The following is a 26,168-nucleotide window of genomic DNA, read 5'->3' as shown; positions in this document are numbered from 1 at the left end:
ACATCGTACTTGAAGTCCTAGCCAGGGCAATTAGGCTAGACAAAGAAATAAAGGGTATCCAGATTGGTAAGGAGGAAGTAAAGCTATCATTATTTGCAGATGACATGATCGTATACATGGAAAACCCTAAGGAATCCTCCAGAAAACTACTGAAACTAATAGAAGAGTTTGGGAGTATCTCAGGATATAAAATAAACATACAAAAATCACTTGGATTCCTCTACATCAACAAAAAGAGTACAGAAGAGGAAATCACCAAATCAATACCATTCACAGTAGCCCCCAAGAAGATAAAATACTTAGGAATAAATCTTACCAAGGATGTAAAAGACCTATACAAAGAAAACTATAAAACTCTGCTACAAGAAATTCAAAAGGACATACTTAAGTGGAAGAACATGCCCTGCTCATGGATAGGAAGACTTAACATAGTAAAAATGTCTATTCTACCAAAAGCCATCTATACATATAACGCACTTCCAATCCAAATACCAATGTCATACTTTAAGGGGATAGAGAAACAAATCACTAATTTCATATGGAAGGGAAAGAACCCCCGGATAAGCAAAGCATTACTGAAAAAGAAGAAAGTGGGAGGCCTCACTCTACCTGATTTCAGAAGCTATTATACAGCCACAGTAGTCAAAACAGCCTGGTACTGGTACAACAACAGGCACATAGACCAATGGAACAGAATTGAGAACCCAGATATAAATCCATCCACATATGAGCAGCTGATATTTGACAAAGGACCAGTGTCAGTCAATTGGGGAAATGATAGCCTTTTTAACAAATGGTGCTGGCATACCTGGATATCCATTTGCAAAAGAATGAAACAGGACCCATACCTCACACCATGCACAAAAACTAACTCCAAGTGGATCAAAGACCTAAACATAAAGGCTAAAACGATAAAGATCATGGAAGAAAAAATAGGATCAACCCTAGGAGCCCTAACACAGGGCATAAACAGAATACAAAACATTACCAAAAATGATGAAGAGAAACCAGATAACTGGGAGCTCCTAAAAATCAAACACCTATGCTCATCTAAAGACTTCACCAAAAGAGTAAAAAGACCACCTACAGACTGGGAAAGAATATTCAGCTATGACATCTCAGACCAGTGCCTGATCTCTAAAATCTACATGATTCTGTCAAAACTCAACCACAAAAAGACAAACAACCCAATCAAGAAGTGGGCAAAGGACATGAACACACATTTCGCTAAAGAAGATATTCAGGCAGCCAACAGATACATTAGAAAATGCTCCCGATCATTAGCCATTAGAGAAATGCAAATTAAAACTACGATGAGATTCCATCTCACACCAACTAGACTGGCATTAATCCAAAAAACACAAAATAATAAATGTTGGAGAAGCTGCGGAGAGATTGGAACTCTCATACACTGCTGGTGGGATTGTAAAATGGTACAACCACTTTGGAAATCCATCTGGTGTTATCTTAAACAGTTAGAAATAGAACTACCATACAACCCAGAAATCCCACTCCTCGGAATATACCCTAGAGATACAAGAGCCTTCACACAAACAGATATATGCACACCCATGTTTATTGCAGCTCTGTTTACAATGGCAAAAAGCTGGAAGCAACCAAGATGTCCGTCAACGGATGAATGGGTAAATAAATTGTGGTATATTCACACAATGGAATACTACGCATCGATAAAGAACAGTGACGAATCTCTGAAACATTTCATGACATGGAGGAATCTGGAAGGCATTATGCTGAGCGAAAAGAGTCAGTTGCAAAAGGACAAATATTGTATAAGACCACTATTATAAGATCTTGAGAAATAGAAAAAACGGAGAAGAATACATACTTTTGTGGTCACAAAGGGGGGAGGGAGGGAGGGAGGGAGAGGGCTTTTTATTGATCAATCTGTAGATAAGAACTGCTTTGGGTGAAGGGAAAGACAACACTCAATACAAGGAAGGTCAGCCTAATTGGACTGAACTAAAAGCAAAGAGGTTTCCGGGATAAAATGAAAGCTTCAAAGGTCAGCGGAGCAGGGGCTGGGGTCTGGGGAACTTGGTTTGAGGGGACTTCTAAGTCAATGGGCAAAATAATTCTATTATGAAAACATTCTGCACCCCACTTTGAATTGTGGCGCCTGGGGTCCTAAATGCCAACAAGCGGCCATCTAAGATACATCAATTGGTCTCAACCCACCTGGAGCAAGGGCAAAGGAAGAACACCAAGGTCACACGACAACTAAGAACCCAAGAGACAGAAAGGGCCACATGAACCAGAGACCTACATTATCCTGAGACCAGAAGAATTAGTTGGTGCCCGGCCACAATCGACATCTGCCCTGTCAGGGAACACAACAGACAACTCCTGAGGGAGCAGGAGACCAATGGGATACAGACCCCAAATTCTCATGAAAAGAACATACCTAATGGTATGATTGAGACTAGAGGAATCCCAGAGACAATGCTCCCCAGAAAGTCTGATGACACAGGACAGGAACCATCCCCAAAGACAAATCATCAGGCATGAAAAGGACTGGTCAGTGGGGGGGAGAGAGATGCCGATGAAGAGAGAGCTAATTAAATCAGGTGGACACTGGAGAGTGTGTTGGCAACTCTTGACTGGAGGGGGGATGGGAAGATAGAGAGAGAGGGAAGATGGCAAAATTGGCACGAAACGAGAGACTGTAAGGGCTGACTCAATAGGGGGAGAGCAAGTGGGAGAAGGGAGTAAGATGTATGTAAACCTACATGTGACAGACTGATTGGAATGGTAAATGTTCACTTGAAGCTTAATAAAAATTAATTAAAAAAAAAATCCAGGAATAAAAGAAAGGTCTCCTACAAAGGAAGATAAATAAGAATAAGTTCAGACTGCTCAGCAGAAATCATGCAGTCAAGAAGGCAATGGGATGACATAAATAGAGCACTGAAGGAGAAAAACTGCCAGCCAAGGATCATATATCCAGCAAAACTCTCTCTCAAATATGAAGGCAAAATTAAAACATTTACAGATAAACACAAGTTTAGAGAATTTGCAAAAACCAAACCAAAGCTACAAGAAATACTAAAGGAAATTGGTCAAAAAACCAATACTATCAGATACCAGAACAACACAAGGTCACAGAACAGAACATCCTGATATCAACTCAAATAGGGAAATCACAAAAACAAATTAAGATTAATTTTAAAAAGAAAAAAACGCTCAAAACAGGGAATCATTGAAGTCAATATGTAAAAGATCATAATAATCAAAAAGAGGGACTAAATACAGGTGGCATAGAACTGCCGTATGGAGAGGGAAACGAGGCAATATAGGACAATACAAGTTAGGTTTATACTTAGAAAAATAGGGGTAAATATTAAGGTAACCACAAAGAGGTATAACAACTCCATAACTCAAAATAAAAACCAAGAATAACATAACGACTCAGCAAACATAAAGTCAATTACTATGAAAATGAAGAACACACAATTTACAAAGAAAAACATCTCAGCACAAAAAAGTAAGTGGAAAAATGAAATTGTCAGCAACATACGTAAAAAAGCATCAAAATGACAGCACTAAACACATACTTATCTATAATTATGCTGAATGTAAATGGACTAAATGCACCAAAAAAGAGACAGAGAGTCTCAGACTGGATAAAGAAACACGATCCGTCTATATGCTGCCTACAAGAGACACACCTTAGACTTAGAGACACAAATAAACTAAAACTCAAAGGATGGAAAAAAGTATATCAAGCAAACAACAAGCAAAAAAGAGCAGGAGTAGCAATATTAATTTCTGAAAATATAGACTTTAAAGTTAAATCCACCACAAAAGGATAAAGAAGGACACTACATAATGATTAAAGGGACAATTGACCAGGAAGATATAACCATATTAAATATTTATGCACCCAATGACAGGGCGGCAACATACATAAAACAAACTTTAACAGAACTGAAAAGTGAGATAGACACCTCCACAATTATAGTAGGAGACTTCAACACACCACTTTCGAAGAAGGATAGGACTTCCAGTAAAAAGCTCAATAGAGACACGGAAGGCCTAATTGCTACAATCAACCAACTTGACCTCATAAACTTATACGGAACACTCCACCCAACAGCTGCAAAGTATACTTTTTTTTCTAGCGCACATGGAACATTCTCTAGAATATACCACATATTAGGTCACAAAACAAACCTTTGCAGAATCCAAAACATCAAAATATTACAAAGCATCTTCTCAGACCACAAGGCCGTGAAAGTGGAAATCAATAACAGACAAATTACAGAAAAGAAATCAAATACTTGGAAACTGAACAATACCCTGCTCAAAAAAGACTGGGTTATAGAAGACATTAAGGAGGGAATAAAGAAATTCATAGAATGCAACGAGAATGAAAATACTTCCTATCAAAACCTCTGGGACACAGCAAAAGCAGTGCTCAGACGCCAATTTATATCGATAAATGCACACATACAAAAAGAAGAAAGAGCCAAAATCAGAGAACTGTCCCGGCAACTTGAACAAATAGAAAGTGAGCAACAAAAGAATCCATCAGGCACCAGAAGAAAACAAATACTAAAAATTAGAGCTGAACTAAATGAATTAGAGAACAGAAAAACAATTGAAAGAATTAACAAAGCCAAAAGCTGGTTCTTTGAAAAAATTAACAAAATTACTAAACCATTGGCCAGACTGACTAAAAGAAATACAGGAAAGGAAACAAATAACGCAAATAAGAAACGAGATGGGCCATATCACAACAGACCCAACTGAAGTTAAAAGAATCATATCAGATTATTATGAAAAATTGTACTCTAAAAAATTTGCAAACCTAGAAGAAATGGATGAATTCCTGGAAAAACACTACCTACCTAAACTAACACATTCAGAAGTAGAACAACTAAATAGACCCATAACAAAAAAAGAGATTGAAACGGTAATCAAAAAACTCCCAACAAAAAAAAGCCCTGGCCCGGACAGCTTTACTGCAGAGTTCTACCAAACTTTCAGAGAAGAGTTAACACCACTACTACTAAAGGTATTTCAAAGCATAGAAAATGACGGAATACTACCTAACTCATTCTATGAAGCCACCATATCCCTGATACCAAAACCAGGTAAAGACATCATGAAAAAAGAAAATTACAGACCTATATCCCTCATGAACATAGATGCAAAAAATCCTCAACAAAATTCTAGCCAATAGAATTCAACAACATATCAAAAAAGTAATCCACCACGACCAAGTGGGATTTATACCAGGTATGCAAGGCTGGTTTAATATTAGAAAAACCATTAATGTAATTCACCATATAAATAAAACAAAAGACAAAAACCAAATGATCTTATCAATTGATGCTGAAAAGGAATTTGACAAAGTCCAACACCCGTTTATGATAAAAACTCTCAGCAAAATAGGAATTGAAGGAAAATTCCTCAGCATAATAAAGGGCATCTATACAAAGCCAACAGCCAACATCACTCTAAATGGAGAGAGCCTGAAAGCATTTCCCTTGAGAATGGGAACCAGACAAGGATGCCCTTTATCACTGCTCTTATTCAACATTGTGCTAGAGGTCCTAGCCAGAGCAATTAGGCTAGACAAAGAAATAAAGGGCATCCGGACTGGCAAGGAGGAAGGAAAATTATCTCTATTTGCAGATGACATGATCTTATACACAGAAAACCCTAAGGAATCCTCCAGAAAACTACTGAAACTAATAGAAGAGTTTGGCAGAGTCTCAGATTATAAGATAAACATACAAAAATCACTTGGATTCCTCTACATCAACAAAAAGAATATCAAAGAGGAAATCACCAAATCAACACCATTCACAGTAGCCCCCAAGAAGATAAAATACTTAGGAATAAATCTTACCAAAGATGTAAAAGACCTATACAAAGAAAACTACAAAGTACTAGTGCAAGAAACTAAAAAGGACCTACATAAATGGGAAAACATACCTTGCTCATGGATAAGAAGACTTAACATAGTAAAAATATCTATTCTACCAAAAGCCATCTATACATACAATGCACTTCTGATCCAAATTCCAATGACATTTTTGAATGTGATAGAGAAACAAATCACCAACTTCATATGGAAGGGAAAGAAGCCTCCGATAAGTAAAGCATTACTGAAAAAGAAGAAGAAAGTGGGAGGCCTCCATCTACCTAATTTTAGAACCTATTATACAGCCACGGTAGTCAAAACAGCCTGGTACTGGTACAACAACAGGCACATAGACCAATGGAACAGAATTGAGAACCCAGATATAAATCCATCCACCTATGAGCAGCTGATATTTGACAAAGGGCCAGTGTCAGTTAATTGGGGAAAAGATAGTCTTTTTAACAAATGGTGCTGGCATACCTGGATATCCATTTGCAAAAAAATGAAACAGGACCCATACCTCACACCATGCACAAAAACTAACTCCAAGTGGATCAAAGACCTAAACGTAAAGACAAAAACGACAAAGATCACCGAAGAAAAAATAGGGACAACCTTAGGAGCCCTAATAAAAGGCATAAACAGAATACAAAATATTACCAAAAATGACAAAGAGAAACCAGATAAGTGGGAGCTCCTAAAAATGAAACACCTATGCTCATCTAAAGACTTCACCAAAAGAGTAAAAAGACCACCTACAGATTGGAAAAGAATTTTCAGCTATGACATCTCCGACCAGCACCTGATCTCTAAAATCTATATGATTCTATTAAAACTCAACCACAAAAAGACAAACAACCCAATCAAAAAGTGGGCAAAGGATATGAACTCGCACTTCACAAAAGAAGATATTCAGGCAGCTAACAGATACATGAGAAAACGCTCTCGATCATTAGCCATTAGAGAAATGCAAATTAAAACTACGATGAGATTCCATCTCACTCCAACAAGGCTGGCATTAATCCAAAAAACACAAAAGAATAAATGTTGGAGAGGCTGCGGAGAGACTGGAACACTTATACACTGCTGGTGGGAATGTAAAATGGTACAACCACTTTGGAAATCTATCTGGCATTTTCTTAAAAAGTTAGAAATAGAACTACCATACAACCCAGAAAACCCACTCCTCGGAATATATCCTAGAGAAATAAGAACATTTACACGAACAGATACATGCATACCCATGTTTATTGCAGCTCTGTTTACAATAGCAAAAAGCTAGAAGCAACCAAGGTCCATCAACGGATGAATCGTTAAATAAATTATTGTATATTCACACAATGGAATACTACGCATCGATAAAGAAGTGACGAATCTCTGAAACATTTCATAACATGGAGGAACCTGGAAGGCATTATTCTGAGTGAAATTAGAGGCAAAAGGACAAATATTGTATAAGACCACTATTATAAGATCTTGAGAAATAGTATAAACTGAGAAGAACACATACTTTTGTGGTTATGAGGCGGGGAGGGAGGGCGGGTGGGAGAGGGTTATTTACTGATTAGTTAGTAGATAAGAACTACTTTAGGTGAAGGGAAGGACAATACTCAATACATGGAAGGTCAGCTCAACTGGACTGGACCAAAAGCAAAGAAGTTTCCGGGATAAACTGAATGCTTCAAAGGTCAGCGAAGCAAGGGCAGGAGTTTGGGGACTATGGCTTAAGGGGACTTCTAAGTCAATTGGCAAAATAATTCTATTATGAAAACATTCTGCATCCCACTTTGAAATGTGGCGTCTGGGGTCTTAAATGCTAACAAGCAGCCATCTAAGATGCATCAATTGGTCTCAACCCACCTGGATCAAAGGAGAATGAAGAACACCAAGGTCACACTATAATTATGAGCCCAAGAGACAGAAAGGGTCACATGAACTAGAGACTTACATCATCCTGAGACCAGAAGAACTAGATGGTGCCCAGCCACAACCAATGACTGCCCTGACAGGGAGCACAACAGAGAACCCCTGAGGGAGCAGGAGATCAGTGGGATGCAGACCCCAAATTCTCGTAAAAAGACCAGACTTAGTGGTCTGACTGAGACTAGAGGAATCCCGGGGGTCATGGGCCCCAAACCTTCTGTTGGCCCAGGACAAGAACCATTCCCGAAGACAACTCATCAGACATGGAAGGGACTGGACAATGGGTTGGAGAGAGATCCTGACGAAGAGTGAGCTACTTGTATCAGGTGGACACTTGAGACTCTGTTGGCATCTCCTGTCTGGAGGGAAGATAGGAGGGTAAAAAGGGTTAGAAACTGGCAAAATTGTCAGGAAAGGAGAGACCGGAAGGAGGGAGTGGGCTGACTCATTAGGGGGAGAGTAAGTGGGAGTATGGAGTAAGGTGTATATAAGCTTATATGTGACAGACTGACTTGATTTGTAAACTTTCACTTAAAGCACAATAAAAATTATTAAAAAAAAAAAAAAAAAAGCAAAGACTTTTCCCAGCTGTGATCAAAAGAAGAGGGATAATGAAAGCAGGGTCAGAAAGATGCTGCAGTTACTAGCTTTGAAGATTAAGGAATAAGAACACCAGCCAAGGAATGTGAGCAGCTTCTAGAAGGTGAAAAAACAAGAGCCTCCGGAAAGGGAGGCAGCCCTGTCCATACGTTGATTTTAGCTCAGTAGATGCATGTTGGACTTCTGATGTATAGAACTGTAAGATAATAACTTTGTATTATTCTAAGCCCTAAACTAGAAGGACTGGAGTCAGGAGGAAGAAGCTGTATAGTATACCTTCTTGTAATCAAAGACAAGTGACTGAACATGGTCTCCACTATAGGGAAGAGGGCCACCAATTATACCCCCAAATGGCCAGATGAGCCTTCCCCTCCTCAGCAGACACCAACACAAAGGTCTTAAGGATCAGATGAGACAAGCCTCCACAGGGCAAGGAATTAAAATGATGAAAAGAAGAGCACAGAGACTCCTCTCCATCACTGTTCTAAAGCCATATCATCTCCGATTTACATAAGTCATGTGGGAAGAAGAAAGGCAGATTGCTGATGAAAGCAAAGCCTATGTATGTTGTAAGGCCCTGATATGTCTTCAGTGGCAGAGCTTTTGCCGGTGGAGGCTAGAGGACATGTCTGCCAAGTCCAGAGAATACAGCCAAAATCTGGTCTCACAGGACAAATGTTTAAGGCATTAGGTAACCTGAACTTTAGAGATAATAACTAGTTTGTCTACTGACTTTTATGTGTAACTAACAGTCTTAGAATAGCCTACATTCCACACAAGCTGGCATCAGCAGGCACTGACCCCTCAGACCTGCATCATTTGTCTTCTTAGCCAAACACAATTCTGAGGAATAAAGGATTTCAAGAGACATTTTGATGAATGTCCAAGAGACTCAGTCAAACCACTTGGACTTCCCTGACTTTCTTTGTTCCTTGAAATATAAAAACCCCATACTGCCTCATCTCAGGTGCAACACTCGGTCTCATACTGTGTGTTGTCCAATTCGTGATTTGTATGATTGACTAATAAATCTCCAGCATTATTTTAACTTTGTTTTGACTCTTAGAAATTATTCAACACCTCCAAAGGGTAGAGACTAAGGAACGAGATTTGATCATTTCTAGAAGGAAGTAAATGACATATGTCTTGCATATGTGATGTGTAAATTTGTGATCACCGTGCCAACTTTACAGATCCATTCAGCTATACTGGCATGTCTGTCTTTGTTGCTTTGCTTGATGGAAACACATACAATCGTCAGGCTGATCCACCTGACCCCATAAAGAAAAGTGAGCTTTGTTTTGCTTGTTTCTCACAAACACATTAGTTGATTTAAAAAAAAAAAAAATCTATAATTTTCTATACCGTAATTGCTGGAGACTGCTAAAGAAAAAGAAGGGAAGGAACAAGCAGGAAGAGGAGAAATAAAACTGACATTTAATTTTGAAGTTCTAAATGCAGTAAATACATTGCCGTGGACTTCAATATACTCATTACTTCATTTCATGAAAAGTCTTTAAGTAACAAGTTATTGTTCCAGTTTTATAAGTAAGAGGATATTAGACATTTGTTTGGCTCCCACTATGAACCTATTAATATGAAAATGTTGATTCTAGTGTAATGGTGGTGTTATCCTTACAAAATGGAAGGATATACAAGGTGTACATTAAATTACTTGAGACTTCAATTCAGCAAAGAAGGGGAGATGGTAAAAAAAAAATAATAATTTCATTGTTCACAATGATCCTCATTTTTTACAGATAAATCCCTGGCAGATTCAGTAAGATTCACTAACATGGGTAACTCACACATCTGGTCCCCAGATCTCCTTGCTCCCCAGTCACACCTCTCTGTCTCTCATGATACGTATCCCCGACTCTGAAGAGAAACATCCTGAAGCACAGAAAGGGAATGTTACACAGGCCCAGGAGAAACATGTCCTGAAATCAGGCCAACGAAAACAGGTCTTCTGGATAGCCCTTCACTGCATTAGATTCCCCCTTACCATACTCCCGCCTTCCTCCCCTCACCCACCACCACCACTGGAAGGTTGGCATGATCTCATTATCAGTTAGATGTTTATTCAAAAATGGCTAAAATACATACCCCTGACACCAAAAACAGGTAAAAAAAAGACACCATAAAAAAAGAAAATTACAGACCTATATCCCTCATGAACATAGATGCAAAAATCCTCAACAAAATTCTAGCCAATAGAATTCAACACCATATCAAAACATAACTCACCATAAGCAAGCGGGATTCATACCAGGTATGCAGGGATGGTTCAACATTAGAAAAACAATCAATGTAATCCATCACATAAATAAAACAACACACAAGAACCACACGATCTTATCCATTGATGCAGAAAAGACATTTGACAAAGTCCAACACCCATTCATGATAAAACTCTCAGCAAAATAGGAATTGAAGGAAAATTCCTCAACATAATAAAGGGCATTTATACAAAGACAACAGCCAACATCATCCTAAATGTAGAGAATCGGAAAGCATTCCCCTTGAAAACAGGAACCAGACAAGGATGCCCTTTATCACCACTCTTATTCAACACTGTGCTGGAGGTCCTAGCCAAAGAAATTAGGCTCGATAAAGAAAAAAAGGGCATCCAGATTAGTAAGGAAGAAGTAAAAGTATCTCTATTTGCAGATGACATGATCTTATACACAAAAACCCTAAAGAATCCTCCAGAAAACTACTGAAACTAATAGAAGAGTTCGGCAGAGTCTCAGGTTATAAGATAAACATACAAAAATCACTTGGATTCCTCTACATCAACAAAAACAACATCGAAGAGGAAATCACCAAATCAATATCATTTATAGTAGCCCCCAAGAAGATAAAATACTTAGGAATAAATCTTACCAGAAATGTAAAAGATCTGTACAAGGAAAACTACAAGACACTACTGCAAGAAACCAAGAGAGACCTACATAAGTGGAAAAACACACCTTGTTCATGGATAGGAAGATGCAACATTGTAAAAATGTCTGTTCTACCAAAAGTGATCCATAGATAAAATTCAATCCCAATCCAAATACCAATGACATTTTTAAATGAGATGGAGAAACAAATCACCCACTTCATATGGAACGGAAAGAGGCCCCAGACGAGTAAAGCGTTACTGAAAAAGAAGAACAGAGTGGGAGGCCTCACGCTACCTGATTTTAGAACCTATTATACCACCACAGTAGTCAAAACAGCCTGGCACTGGTACAACAACAGATACATAGAGACAGTGGAACAGAATTGAGAATCCAGACATAAATTCATCCACTTACGAACAGCTGATATTTGACAAAGGACCAAAGTCAGTTAAATGGGCAAAGGACAGTCTCTTTAACAAACGGTGCTGCTATAAATGGATATCCATTTGCAAAAAAATCAAACAAGACCCATACCTCACACCATGCACAGAAACTAACTCAAAATGAATCAAAGACCTAAATATAAAATCTAAAGTGATAAAGATCATGGAAGAAAAAATAGGGACAACGATAAGAGCCCTAATACTTGGCATAAACAGGATACAAAACATTACTAACAATATACAAACACCGGAAAAGAAACTAGATAACTGGGAGCTCCTAAAAATCAAAAACCCATGCTCATCCAAAGACTTCACTAAAAGAGTGAAAGGACTACCTACAGACTGGGGAAAATGTTTTAGCTATGACATTTCCGATCAGCGTCTGAGCTCTAAAATCTACATGATACTGCAAAAACTCAACTACAAAAAGACAAATGACCCAATTAAAAAAGGGCAAAGGATATGAACAGGCACTTCAGTATAGAAGACATTCAGATACCTAACAGACATATGAGAAAATACTCACCATCATTAGCCACTCAAGAAATGAAAACGCAAAACTACAACGACATTCCTTCTCACTCCAACAAGGCTGGCATTAATCCAAAAACAAAATAATAAATGTTGGAGAGGTTGTGGAGAGACTGGAACACTTATACACTGCTGGTGGGAAGGTAAAATGGTACATCCACTTTGGAAATCGATTTGGTTTTTTTATTTAAAAAGCTAGAAATAGAACTACCATACGATCCAGCAATCCCACACCTTACAATATATCCTAGAGAAATAAGAGCCTTTACATGAACAGATACATGCATACCCATGTTCATTGCAGCACTGTTTACAATAGCAAAAAGATGGAAGCAACCAAGGTGCCCACCAATGGATGAATTGATAAATTATGGTGTATTCACGCAATGGAATACTATGCATCAATAAAGAACAATGATGAATCCATGACACTTTTCATAACGTGAAGAAATCTGGAAGGTATTATGCTGAGTGAAATTAGTCAGTTGCAAAAGGACAAATACTGTATGAGACGACTATTATAAGAACTCAAGAAATAGTTGAAACAGAGAATATATTCTTTGATAGTTATGAGAGGGGGGAGGGAGAGGGTTATTCACTGATTAGATAGTAGACAAATATTTTAGCTGAAGGGAAAGACAACACACAATACAGGGAGGTCAAGCACAACTGAACTAAACCAAAAGAAGAGAAATTTCCTGAAGAAACCAAAAGCATCGAAGGCTGGCTGAGCAGTGGTGGGGGTTTGGGGATCATGGTTTCAGGGGACATCTAGGTCAATTGACATAATAAAATCTATTAAGAAAGCATTCTGCATCCCACTTCGGAGAGTGCCGTCTGGGGTCTTAAATACTAACAAGTGGCCATCTAAGATGCCTCAATTGGTCTCAAACCACCTGGAGCAAAGGAGGATGAAGAACACCAAAGACACAAGGTATTTATGAGCCCAAGAGATGTAAAGGGCAGCATAAATCAGAGACTACATCAATCAGCCTGAGACCAGAAGGACTAGATGGTGCCCGGCTACAACCCATGACTCCCCTGACAGGGAACACAACAGAGAATCCCTGAGGGAGCAGGAGAGCAGTGGGATGCAAACCTCAAATTCTCATAAAAAGACCAGACTTAATGGTCTGACTGAGACTAGAAAGACCTCAGAGGTCACGGTCCCCAGACCTTTTGTTAGCCCAAGACAGGGACCATTCCCATAGCCAACTCTTCAGACAGAGATTGGGCTGGACTATAAGATAGAAAATGATACTGGTGAAGAGTGACCTTCTTGGATCAAGTAGACACATGAGACTATGTGGGCAGCTCCTGTCTAGAGTGTACATGAGAAGACAGAGGGGGACAGAAGCTGGCTGAATGGGCATGGAAATACAGGGTAGAGAGAAGGCGTGTGCTGTCTCATTAGGGGGAGAGGAACTAGGAGTATACAGCAAGGTGTACGTAAATTTTTGTATAAGAGACTGAGTTGATTTGTAAACTTTCACTTAAAGCACATTAAAAATTTAAAAACTCACAATCCAATCCACCACAGAGAGCTATTACTACTATTTCAATGTATACTGACCCAGACTTTTTTCAATGCACATGTAATAATAACCTTTACCATGTATGGAATGCTTCATCTGTGCCAAGCATTGGGCTCAAAGATTTCGGTGGATTACTTTATTTAATCCTCATAATTACCCAATGAAATAGTGATTTTCATTATCTAATTGTATTCATTGAGAAACTAAGACACAAAGTTAAGCAACCTGTACATGATCACACAGCTACTAAATGGTGGTGCTAGGATTTGAATGTAAAGGTTCTTTTTTTTTATTATTATTTTCATATGAAGAATAGGATCATTTAAAAAATGGCTAAAAATAAATGTAATCCTAACTGAAATCGCTCAAAAAGTGTCCAGGAGTTATTACATTTCATGCACCCAATGACCTGCATATCATCTGGGCAACTCCCCAGATCCAGCCACCATACACAGGACCTTTGGCATCTCTTTGGCCTCTCTTTGGTCTACTAAAAGCGCCACAAGGTATCTTCCACACTCTCCTTTACTTTCCTTATCTCCTCCCCACTTCCCCACCTCTTCTTTTCTTCCCTGATTCCCTCCCCATCCTCTCTCTTATAAGCAATTTTAACTTCTCTGGGTTTCTCCTTTTGCAACCTTCACTCATTACCCCTAATTAGCTCAACCTAGCACTCTTAAAAAAAAAAAAAAAATCTTTTTTTTTTTAGCACTCTTAGACAGTTGCAATTGAGCCTATTAGGCAAGTGCAAAAATCTCCTAAAAGGGAAGATAATGGCTCTGAACAATTATACACTACATTTTTGTTCCTGTTACACATACACAGAATCTTTCATATGTGTACAGGTGGTTCACAGACCCCCAATGCAGGCGTCCATCCATAAATATCTTGGGGTCTCTGGACCCCAGATTCAGAACACCTGTTTTAAAGCTACTACGTCTCCTGCAACCAAGAAGACTTAGAGGAAGAAACCCAACAAGGGCAGGGGGTCAGGGCATGTGGAAACAAAGAGGAGGCCGATATTCACAGGACCAGGAAGAAATGGGAAAATCAAAACTGGATCCAAAAAAGGATAGAGTTCTCAGGGCCAGAGGGATCGAGAACCAAGGACTGCCTAAGGAAGCCCTGACCCCTAAGCAGGTAAGTATAGTTTCTGAAATCTTCTAGAGACTGGCCATGCCTGACCTGCACAGTTATTACCCTGCTCCTGTCCGTCCTGAAAACTGAACTCTCCACTGTCACTGATAGCACTAACTGGAAGTGTGAAGTGAACAACATGCTTTCAGAGGGTGTTGCTAACCCAACCAGAGGCCTGCAGTAGAGAAAGGGCCCTGGGGCCGCTTTGCTTCCTCATGCTGTGATCCCCTCCCCTTGTTGGATTTCTTCCTCTAAGTAACAAGGAGAACAGGGAAGCCAGTTTTATCCTGCTGTGGTGTCCACTGATGGAGGAAGGGCCAGGCTGAGGCAGAAGTCCAAGGCGGGAAGGGATGTAGGGCCACAGAAAGGTTAGAGTCACTTACCTGCATACAGCTGGGCCTTCCTCCAGGCTGAAAGGGAACACACCCTGGTGAGACCTCGGCCACAATCCCTGTGAAGTGACTGGACGCCACCCTCCACTCTGTCCTAAATACGTGCCTATCCAGAGGGAGACAGATGCTAGAAAAGAGATGAGCCCCTGCAGCATGCAAAGCTGGCCAGGGATGGTGGGAAATTCCCATGACCGCAGGTCAGGAAGCCTGGATTACAGTTCAAGTTCCACACCGTCCTGCTGCTGCTGTGGGACTTCGAGCAAGTCACTTGGCTGAACTGTGCCTCAAGAACCTCAAAAACTCCTGTTCTACCAGCATTCCACCGAGAATCAAAAAATACGTGCGATGATATTTTAGGAAATAAAATATAAATTATTCCCTAATTGTAAGAAAACCTTGTTATATCTAGCCTTCTTCTGCAAATACATTTCTGGAAAATATACATTCCCCCAGAAAAGGAAATGAAAAAGGTCAAAGATATGTGGCCAGAGCCATTATGGAAAAAAATATTTCTATTGATGATAACACCTCCACTGTGGGGCGCCCTCAGTTCGTATTATCACATTTCCCTGCTTACTCATCCTGGTCCTCCACCACTTTTCCTTCAGCACCTGCAGGAGCTGGGGAGGACTGACACCCCCAGAGAGGAGGATTCTTGGACCACTAAACTTAATGACCCATTTTTGAATGTAGCTCCTTAAATGAAATCCCTGAGATTCCGTCTTTTAGCTTCCAGGTGCAGAATGAGAGCTTTGTGGATGGGCCGGGGCTGGGATGAGAAAACCCACAATGCATGACAGATTTCACGGGTCACAACCACACCAGGGCTGTAGCAAGGTAACAAGTACCCAGGGGCAATCTCTTAGTTGCTGTCCCTCCCCCCATTCAAGCTCCTAAGACAGGGAGCAAAGACCCTGAGATCGGAGGGTGCCTCTTTGAGAAATACCCAAGAGACTGCTGTGGTTAGAGGAGAAGCAAGTAAAAAAGAAATAGGCTATACTATTAGGGAGGTAATAGGGCGTTGAGTGTGGAACCTAGAGACTTAATAAGACAGAGAACAGAGGGGCCTCCAAATCTGCAAACCAAGTAACAAGAAATGGGCCAGGGTGCAGAAACAAAGCCATTCCCCAGAACAGTGGGGCAGGGTATCTAAAAATAGCTGGCAAACTTCTTTAAAGTTGCCTTTCAGAAACAGCTGGAGAAAACCAGGCCCAGGCACCTGTGACCACTGTGTGACCTTCCACCAGGAGCAGTGAGGGGCTACAGCCCCAGCGGGGCAATCAAACCCGGAGAGGGAGAGATTGCACAGACATGACACCCCACAATAAGTCCTGCTACAACTCTCAGAGGCCTCCAGGACAGGAGCCATCTTAGAAAGCTGCTGCGCAGCTCACACCTTAGTTAACATGTCCCTGCCTGTGCCTATGAATAAACATGAATCTTTTCCCACCCAAGAACTTTTAAAAACTCAGGCCTGTCTTTTGTTCTGTGAGATGAGGGTATGCGTTGCTCTAGGCCCTCCCCTTCTGCACTTGCAAGCCTCTTCATTAAAGCTTTGCTCCTGTGGAAAACTACATGTCTTACCTGCTCATTCTTGACCAGCGAGGGGCAAGAAACTTATTCCGGTAACACTCCCAGGAGCAACCTGTAATCTGCACCCCCTACCCCAATTTCAACATGGATTAGACGTTAATAACAATGACACATCAGCAGAAACACTTTCCCCCTCTTGTCTGGCAGCCTCAGTCAGGAGCCCTTCATACCTGTGGTGCCTGGGAATGTCATTCCACACCACATCTGTGTCCTCTTGGATTTGAGCCCAGGGCCAAATGCTTCCCTCGGCCCTTCCCCCATGCTAAGTCTCTGCACCACCCCCATGTTCCCAGCACTGGGAGGGAAGCAAAGGCCCAGATCATACAGCCCCAGGAGCAGGATTCTTCCCCCCAACACCTTCCACCTCTGCCCCCAGGGAATGGGGTCCTGGTGTCTATGCCAGAGAGACACGGGGAGAGGGCACACCTGGGCACAGGTGGGGCGGAAGACCCAGGGACATCTGGAGAGTCACTCACCAGCCTGGTAAACCTTCTTCCTCCAGTCTGAAAGGAACACGCAGGAAATGAGGTGATTTAAGGACCAGAATCTCCCCTGCCAAAGGGACACAGAGAGTCCAGGAGGGAGAGAAGAACTTACCCAGCTCTGTCTGGAGTTTATCTGAAAGAGAGAAAATAAGCATGAGCTCTCACATGGAGAAAAGGAAAGACTGTGTGCCTGGAGAACCCACAAAAAGACCCTCACCTTACGGTGGAGAAAGTTTTCCTTCCAGACCCATCTGAGCCTCCACGGCTCCAGCTGCCTTTTCCAGACCTGAGCCTGCTCTGGGCAGGGGCCCTGGGTCTCCCTGGAGGCCACAGCCAGAGGCTCAGGTCCTGCTCTCAGCTGTTCCCTCTCAGAACCAGCTCTGCCCTCACCAGCCTGGCCCCTCCCCTGCCTTACCTCTGGCCTTCAGTGCCTTCCTGGGTTTCAGCCTGTCGCCCTCCTTATGCAGCCGAAGAATCTTCTGTTCCTGCTGGGCCTGCACCTTTGCTGAATGTTATTTCCTGAGAAAATAGCCAGTCCCAAGGATGAAGAGCCCCAGGATGGTCAGGCTTACAGCAAAAGCCGGCTTCCAGGGAGAGGCCTAGGGGGAGGAAGGGCTCTGTGGCCCGGCCAGACACCCCGTCAGGGAGCACCCAGGCCAGCCCATCCCAGCACACTCAGAGACACTGTCCCCTTTGTCCAGTCTTGTTGGGAGTAGGAGCAGCGCTGACCTGGAATGAAAATAGCCTTCATCTTCTCCTGGCCCAGGATGGGGTTGAGGGTGGAGCAGATCATGTTCCACACAGAGCTGTCTCTCACCACCAGCGAGGCCTCCACATGGAACAGCCCATCAGCGTCTTGGGCATGGGCCTCAGAGAAAGCTAGAAACTTCTCTCCGCTAAGGTCTCTCCACTGAACCTGGGGCTTTGGAAAGCACCCAGAAACCATACAGATCACACAGACCCCATCTTCCTCCGGCTCTTCAATGTGCACTTGAGGGGCAGAGCCCACACCTGCAAGAGAGAAGCTGTGGAGCCCAGGAGACTGCCTTGTCCCAGGTGCAGTCCCGGGACCCTGGCAGCATGACATGAAGGGAACAATCTGGAGGTTCTATGGGAAGGCCACCCCCTAGTGGAAACCAAGAAAGGAGCATATGGACTATTTAGGAGCTCCGAAGGTGGATTCTGTTCTTTCTAGCCACACAGGTAGAAAGACAGGCCCAGAGGAAAAAAGAAGAAGAATTTTTCAAACCTCTTTTCTTGAAATGCAGCCCAAGAAACATAAAGCAAAGCATAAAACACTAGATCAGGCTAGGAGAAAGAAAATGGCGTCATTACAAAACCTTTTCAAGGACAAAAGTTAAACTAGATCATAACTTTTGTTGAAACTAAGTGTTTGTTGAACTCACTCCAGGAAGTAGGGAATATTTGAAATTAAGAGATTTATGGGTTTTGTTTTTTGTTTTGCGTTAATTACCCACAAGCTCTTCTTCATCCAAACTGATCTTACTTTCATCTTCCTGTCACAAAGTGAGAGAAAATCTCCTTCACTCAAGGATAATTGTTCCCCTGAGCTCTGGAAACCAAACGTCACCATCTCTTCTAAGGCCTGGTCCCATCAATCATCATCTCCCTTTCCTCTCCTCTCTTCTTCTCACCTCTCTCTCAACTCTCGCCTCCCTACCCACTGCCATTCACTTGGTTCCCAATCATAGCAACTCTAAACGACAGAGTAGAACTTCCCCATAGGGATTCCAAGGCTATATCAATCTTTATGGAAGCTGATGGCCACATCTTTCTCCTGCGGAGGAGCTGGTGGGATCAAAATGCAGAACTTTCTGTTAGCAACTGGGTGTCATTAGACTGCCCACCAGGGCTCCCACTCCTCCTTGCCCAACACTTATTGTTAATGTCTTCTTCTCCACCTGCTTCTTTTCCTGAATACATAAACATGTTCAATTTTTTGCAGTCTCCTCCCCTTCTGTCATGCATTGAATTGTGTTCCAAAAAATGTGTATTAATTTGGTTAGGCCATGATTCCCAGTATTGTGTGATTGTCCACTATCTCGTGATCTAACGTGATTTTCCTATGTGTTGTAAATTCTACCTCTATAATGTTAATGAGATGAAATTAGTGGCAGTTGTGTTAATGAGGATTAGGTTGTATTTTAAGCCAATCTCTTTTGAGATATAAAAGAGAGAAGCAAGCAGAGAGACGTAGGGACCTCATACCACCAAGAAGGCAGCACCAGGAGAAGAGTGCATCATTTGGACATGGGCTTCCAGCAAGGAAAAGCTCCTAGACCAGGGAAAGATTGATGACAAGGACCTTCCTCTAGAGCCAACAGAGAGAGAAAGCCTTCCTCTGGAGCTGATGCCCTGATTTCGGACTTCTGGCCTACTAGAATGTGAGAGAATAAATCTCTCTTTGTTCAGCTCATCCACTTATCATATTTCTGTTAAAGCACCACAAGATAACCAAGACACTTTCTTAGAAGAGTAAGCTTTATAATCCATGAACACCTCTATGTTCTCACCTCTCACATACTTCTCAACCCCCAACAGTCTGACTTCTCCTACTATTCCATTGAGTTTACTCTTGGTGACTTTAAAAAAATCTCTTCCTTGGCATCCCAGAAGTCATCTTGCAGCCCTTCTTCCTCAGTCTCACTTCAGCATGAGGTACTCTTGACTCTGTCTTGGAACCAGCTCCATTTCGCTTGGTCAACCTTCCCTTCTGCTTGGTTTGTCACCTCTCACACTACTTTCCCAAGCCTCTTTCCTGGACTTTTCTTCCTCCCCCACCTGCAACTCCTTAAAGGCAGGAGTCCTCTCAGGGTTTGGTCCTTGAATCTCCACTCTTCTCATGTCACACATTCTCCCTGGCTTCTTTTTGTTCCAACTGCTTCTCATTAAATCACTTCCAAAATTAAATGAATTAAGCATCTCTGTCTCCCAAATTCCCTTCCTTTTTATCCACATCCCTATGATTTATCTTTATGAAGATTCTTCATATACACTTCAAACTCAAAATTCCAGAACAGAATTCATCATTTTGCCCTATCTGTGGTAGATTGATTACAAGTATAGCCCAGGGTCTTCAACTTCTTTGTATTTATGTCTCCATTTGCACATCACTTTGTAGTGCCCTCTCACTCTGACTCTTGGGGATAGGGCATGTAACTTGATTTGGCTAGTGACAAATTAACAAATGTGACACAAGCAAAGATTTGAAAACTGCTTGCACCATTGGGCTCTCTGCTATTTCCATGGGAGGTACACGCTCAGGCTTGCCTGGAGGATGATGAGACTCATGGAACACTGTGTCGTCACCTCAGTCTTTACAGCTAAAGCAGTCCTAGCTCAAATAGTACCTCTGTGCAAATAGTACTCGGAATAACTTTTTTCCAGTATTGACACCTCTTACCATCCTGTCCCTCATTCACTCCCACCAGCTATAAGGCCTCCTTGTATGTCCTGAACACACCAGCCATACTCCCACCTCAGGGACGTTGCACTGGCTCTTCCTTTTCTTGGAATTCTTATCCCCCAGATATGCACTTAGCTAAATCCCTACCTTCTTCAACCATTTGCACAGACAGCATATTCTCGACAAGGCCCAATTCAGTCTGCATTCTAGTCCCCAAGTCAACATCCTGATCCCCTTCCTCTATTCTACTTTGTCTTTAATCCTCACAACTTGTCACCTTCTAACATCATCTATAACCTAATTATTTATTGTGATTTTTCTATCTCTGCATTTAGAATATGAACTCCAAACGGCAAGGAACTCTATTTGGTTTACTGATGTATTCTAGGTGCCTACTACAGGGCTTGGCACATAGTAGGGGCTCTAAATTATTTACATTGAATAGATGAATGAATGAGTCTCCTTTTTGGCATCTATAAAATGAGAGGATAAATTAAACTGTCCCTGAGATTGCTCCCAACTTCAATACTCCAGAACTCTAGAATTTATAGACCAAGTCACCAACCTGTCACCTTCACCTCCAAAGTGGCCTCTTCATAGGAGTCTCCCTTTCTGAAGGAGCAGGTGTACACCCCATCATCAGAAACCTGGACCTTGTCGATGTGAACGGCAGCCTCCCCCCAGGTGAGAAAACCACTCACCGGCGAGGCCCACCTTGCATAGTGGGGCATCTCCTCCTCCTTCTGCTGGTTCTGATAGATGAACACTGCTTCTGGGAACCTGAAACACAACCACCGCAGCTCCGTATTCTCTGCATTCACGGCCTGGGACAGGAAGCAAGGCAGTATGGTTTCCTCACCCAGCACTGCCACAATGGGGTCCCTGGGACCAATCACCAGGAACTCACCTGTGAACAAGAGAGGAGAATGAGAATGCTGGAGATACAGGCAGACTGTGGAGGACACACACCATCAAGTGGAAACTGGAGATGACCACGGACTCCTGAAGGAATGAGCTGTGAGGATGCTGAATGACGTGAGATGTTCTGACCACAACATCATGGCCAGAAATGATGTCAAAGTGCTTCCCTCATAAGCCTTGTCTCCTAGGTCCAGGCCCTTCCTTGAAAGACTCTTTCAAGCCTCAGTGTGCATCAGAATCACTCAGGGGGTTGAAAAACACAAATCTCTGAACACCAACCCCAAAGCTGCTAATTCAGTAGATCTAAGGGAGGTCCAAAATGTGCATTTTCAAGGAATTCCCCAAGGCACTGATGGGTCAATCGTAGAATCCTAGCTTCCCATGCATATCAAGCAGCTTTTGGTTCATTGTTCATAGGATCACCATGAGTCAGGGCCAACCTATGGCAGTTAACCACAATAAACAGTTTCAGGGATATAGATATGCTGGTCCAAGGACCACACTTTGAGAGCCACAGCCCTAGCCTGGACCCACCTCAGAACAGGACTGAAAACCAACCAGAGGCCACCAGAGATCTAGGCCTGAACTCTGATCATTCAGCCACCCCCAAGAAATTCCCCACTCCCAGGTCTACTTTTCATTATTTGTGCCCATATCATTCTCTTGTACAGAATTATATGTGCACTTAAAATTCAGAGTCAAAAGCTATTACTGCTTGAAACCCGCCCTCACTCCCATGGCTCCCAGGAGCCTCAAACACTACTTGTTAAAGAAGATACACCACGCCTGTCACCCACAGCCTTCTGAGGTGAACAGACTACAACATGGCTCGTCTACAGGGCAAGTCACCCTGGATCCCAAAAAACCATCTTCTCTACTGCTCCAGCTTGGCCCCAACCACCATCATCTCCCACCTGGAGAACAGCAGCAGACTGGTCTCTCCTCCCCCGCCTACCCTCACCCCACCCCCGTTGTCCATTTTCTACATGGCAACCAGACTGACCCTTTTGATGTGTGAGCCACAACATGTCAGCCCCCACTCTGCTAGAAGCCCTGCAATGGCTTCCCGGTTCCCTCCACTGACTCATAGGCTCTATGGGGTTGGTCCCCAGGACTGCTCTGACCTCGACTCCTGCTTCTCTCCTGCTCACTCCCTCTGCTCCAACCAACACTCACATCTTCTTGTTCTCTGAACCACCAGGCACTCTGCCAGCTGAGCACTGGCTGGCCCCTTCTGCGAGAACACTCTAATCCCAGAGATCCTCACGCTTACTCCCCTCCTCTCTCAAGTTCTTAGTCCACATCTCCCTTTCTTGACCACCTTATTGGGCACCACTGCCTTCCAATGACCTCCTGTCTCTGCCTCTGCAACACTGCTTGTACCTTCCCTACTTCACTCTTTCATTGCCCTAATCTCCTCTAACACACTATAGTTTTACTTGGTTTATTGCATTTAGAATTCACTGCCTCCTGCTAGAATGTAAGCTCTATCAAGACAGGGAGTCTCTGTCTGCTCTGTTCATAGAGCAACACCTAAGCCATAGTAGACCGCCCGTGAACACTGGGAGAATAAAGTGAATTAATGCGTGCATGCATCTTTGCTCAGGACACTAGTGGAGCAGAGAAATGGGGAGAAAGTTATTCTCAAATATTGTCTATTTGGCTTTTCTGAACATAAAGAAGTCATGGTGGGGTTACCCTTATTTAGGGTTCAGTGATTTTTTTTTTTTAATATTTAACTACAATTAGTGAGTGTATTACGAGCTCTCTAGCATACCACCCCCGCCATCTCCATCCTCCCGATAGAACCAGCAGCTCAACTGTGGCTCCCACACACCACAGGGAGACGCAGACAGAGGGGTGTGGAGCACTCATCTGTGGACCCCCGTGTGGGCAGCTGGAGGAGGAGCAACAGGGAGTTGAGATGGCAGAGCAGAGGTCCACTGAAGCCATCCTCCATTTCCTCAGAGCTGGAGAAAGAGAGGGCAGGAGTCAGGGACCCCAGACAGGAGGCAGCCCACCCACAGCCTCAGAGAGGAGCAGAGCACTTCTTACACCCTCATCATGCTAACGGGGTGGTGGGCCCCACCAACCCTGATAAGAAGAAAACCCTGAGCCAGGCTCCCCCCAGCTGTTCTAGGGAGACTCTGTGGTGTCAGACAACCATTATGTAAATGTGGGAACAAACCACTCCTTCCCGTCCCACCCCACTAACATGCACACCTCAGTCCCACTGCTCAGACACCAGCCCTTCCTTCCTAAGCAGCTGTGCCCCTGGGGGAAACCGTCCCTCCATCACTCTCACAGCCCCTACCTCACTTCAGTTCAGAGAACCCTAACACAGGTCCCCAGCCAAGGTGGGCATGCCAGCTCCTGCTGCTCCTTGTTGGGTCCTCCTTAACTGTGACCAGGGAGTCAACTGAGAAGCGTCAGAGACAGATGGCATCCTCAGAGAGACAGTGGCTCCCATCACAGACACCCTGCCCTATTAACTGTTTTTGTTTGCTTCACCTACATTTCAACTCCATCCCAGCCCTCCTTGCTTCTACCTGGTGCCCATCAATTTCCCACTGATCGTTAATCCTCACCCCTTCTATCTTAGAGGTGAGACTTCTGGCTGACAGGTAAAAGAATTCAGTTGGAGACTGAGCGGGGGAGAATAAAACATAAGCCCTGGTCAGAGAAAAGACCCCAAACCACCTGCTGCATGTGGGATAGGGGCAGGCACTTTTGGTCAGGAAAGCAGAGACTCTGGGGTCAAAGGCTGGGCTCTACCCCAGGGTCAGCCACTCACTTTGTGACCACCTTAGGCAAGTTACCTGAACTTGTCTGTCTTGATTTCCTCATCTGCAAGATGGGGATAGGAACGGTACCTACCTCGATTCTCTTATAGCTTGTAACGAGGATTATGTGAGTTTACATTTGTAAAACTACTACGCGTAATGAGAACAGGGCTTGGTTCTACTAAGTGCTACATAAACATCTTGGAAACAAATGAATAAAGAAGCAAGCCTCTCTGTGGTTGTCCTCAGCCTTCTTAGACCTAGACTATGGTCCAGCCCCAAACGCACAGGTATTCTAGGCCCCCTCCTCACAGTAGGCTGCTCCCTGGCTCCTCCCTGTGGCCCACAGCTGTCTGTACAGCCAACTCACCTGCTTCTCCTGGTTCCAGCTCTGATACACATCCCAGAGCTTCCTTAAGCGCAGCAGCTCCAGGAGGTTCAGGGCCTCAGAGACCCACACAGACCCCAAATCTGCTCTCAGAGTTTGCACCTGCAGTTAACTGTTCTGGGAGCCCCAGTTTCTGCTTCCAGCTCAGATACTGTGGCCCCAGGGTCTCCCAACTCTGAGAAGCAGGTGGTTCCCAGGAGAGCCAAAGAAGCAGGGTTGGCCATGATTACAGAGATATCTGCAGAGACCCCAGCCCTGGGCCCCCACAGAGCACTCCCACCAGAAGAATCACCCCTCTCCAGCCTTTTCAACATCTGAAAGTAAAAGCTTGCAGAAAGCAGCCCAGCAGACTCTGTCCTGCCCTCTGGACAGTGCTCCCTGTTATCAAGGAGGAATCAGCTTATCAGAGCAACAAAACGGCAAGAGGGGCCACACAGAGGCACAGGCTCAGGAACCATTTGTGCAACACGTACTATGTGCCAGCTTGCTTCTGGCTTCAGGAAGTAGGGACTGCAGGGCACAGCCAAGACTAACACCCAGTTCTGTGCATAGGTCAGAAATCCCTGGGTAGCAAAAACAGTTAAGTGTTCAACTACAATAGAAAGTTTGGCTGTTCGAACCCACTCAGAGGCACTTCAGAAGGCAGGCCTAGCCATCTGCTTCCAAAAGGCCACAGCCTTCAAACACTCTGGAGAGCAGTTCTACTCTGCAACACAAGGGGTTGTCGTGAGTCACAATCAACTTGAAGACAGCTGGGTCTTTTTGCTGTTGGTGGTTTATGCACAGATCTGTCTCCACAGGCTCTTAACATGAAATGTTTCCACACCAACTGAGAAATGGAGCCAGGCCCAAGGCCCTTGAACAACAACTAATGTGACTGGTTTTCCTTCTCTTGTCCCACAGGTGATCCAGGACCTCCTCACAACCTGGCAAGAACGGGCTTAACACTGGGCACATCAGCAGCTTCCAGGACCTGCTCCAGGACTGTGGCCCTGCCTTTCCGAAATGACAGCACGCTACTGATAGTTAATATTTAACATATTATTACCATGTATTGCATGTGTTATTAACAGACAATACATATACTGTAATATATTATGATACTTTAATATCACCGATCACCCTAGGTACAGCCTTACAATCCTTGTTACTAGCCTCATTTTACACCTGAGAAAACCAAATTTCTCAGTGTTTTTCAAGCAGACACCCAGCACAACCTCTATCCTGCCTTT

The 26,168-nt window shown here is 43.1% G+C and overlaps 1 protein-coding gene and 1 pseudogene across 1 annotated transcript in view; both read right to left on the bottom strand.

Annotated features, from left to right (window-relative positions):
• Positions 1-18,422, bottom strand: part of LOC126078806 (butyrophilin-like protein 1) — a 47,591-nt pseudogene extending 29,169 nt beyond the window's left edge.
• The window catches only part of LOC126078794 (butyrophilin subfamily 1 member A1-like), a 163,077-nt gene that overhangs the window by 71,968 nt on the left and 64,941 nt on the right, over positions 1-26,168 (bottom strand). The window contains exon 2 of the mRNA XM_049889603.1: positions 24,080-24,184. The gene's annotated coding sequence lies outside the window, so the exon portion shown is untranslated. The remainder of the gene's footprint in view (positions 1-24,079; positions 24,185-26,168) is intronic.

The sequence above is a fragment of the Elephas maximus genome, chromosome 1 (assembly GCF_024166365.1).
Source record: "Elephas maximus indicus isolate mEleMax1 chromosome 1, mEleMax1 primary haplotype, whole genome shotgun sequence".
NCBI lineage: Eukaryota > Metazoa > Chordata > Mammalia > Proboscidea > Elephantidae > Elephas > Elephas maximus.
This window is presented reverse-complemented; position numbering and strand designations above follow the sequence as displayed.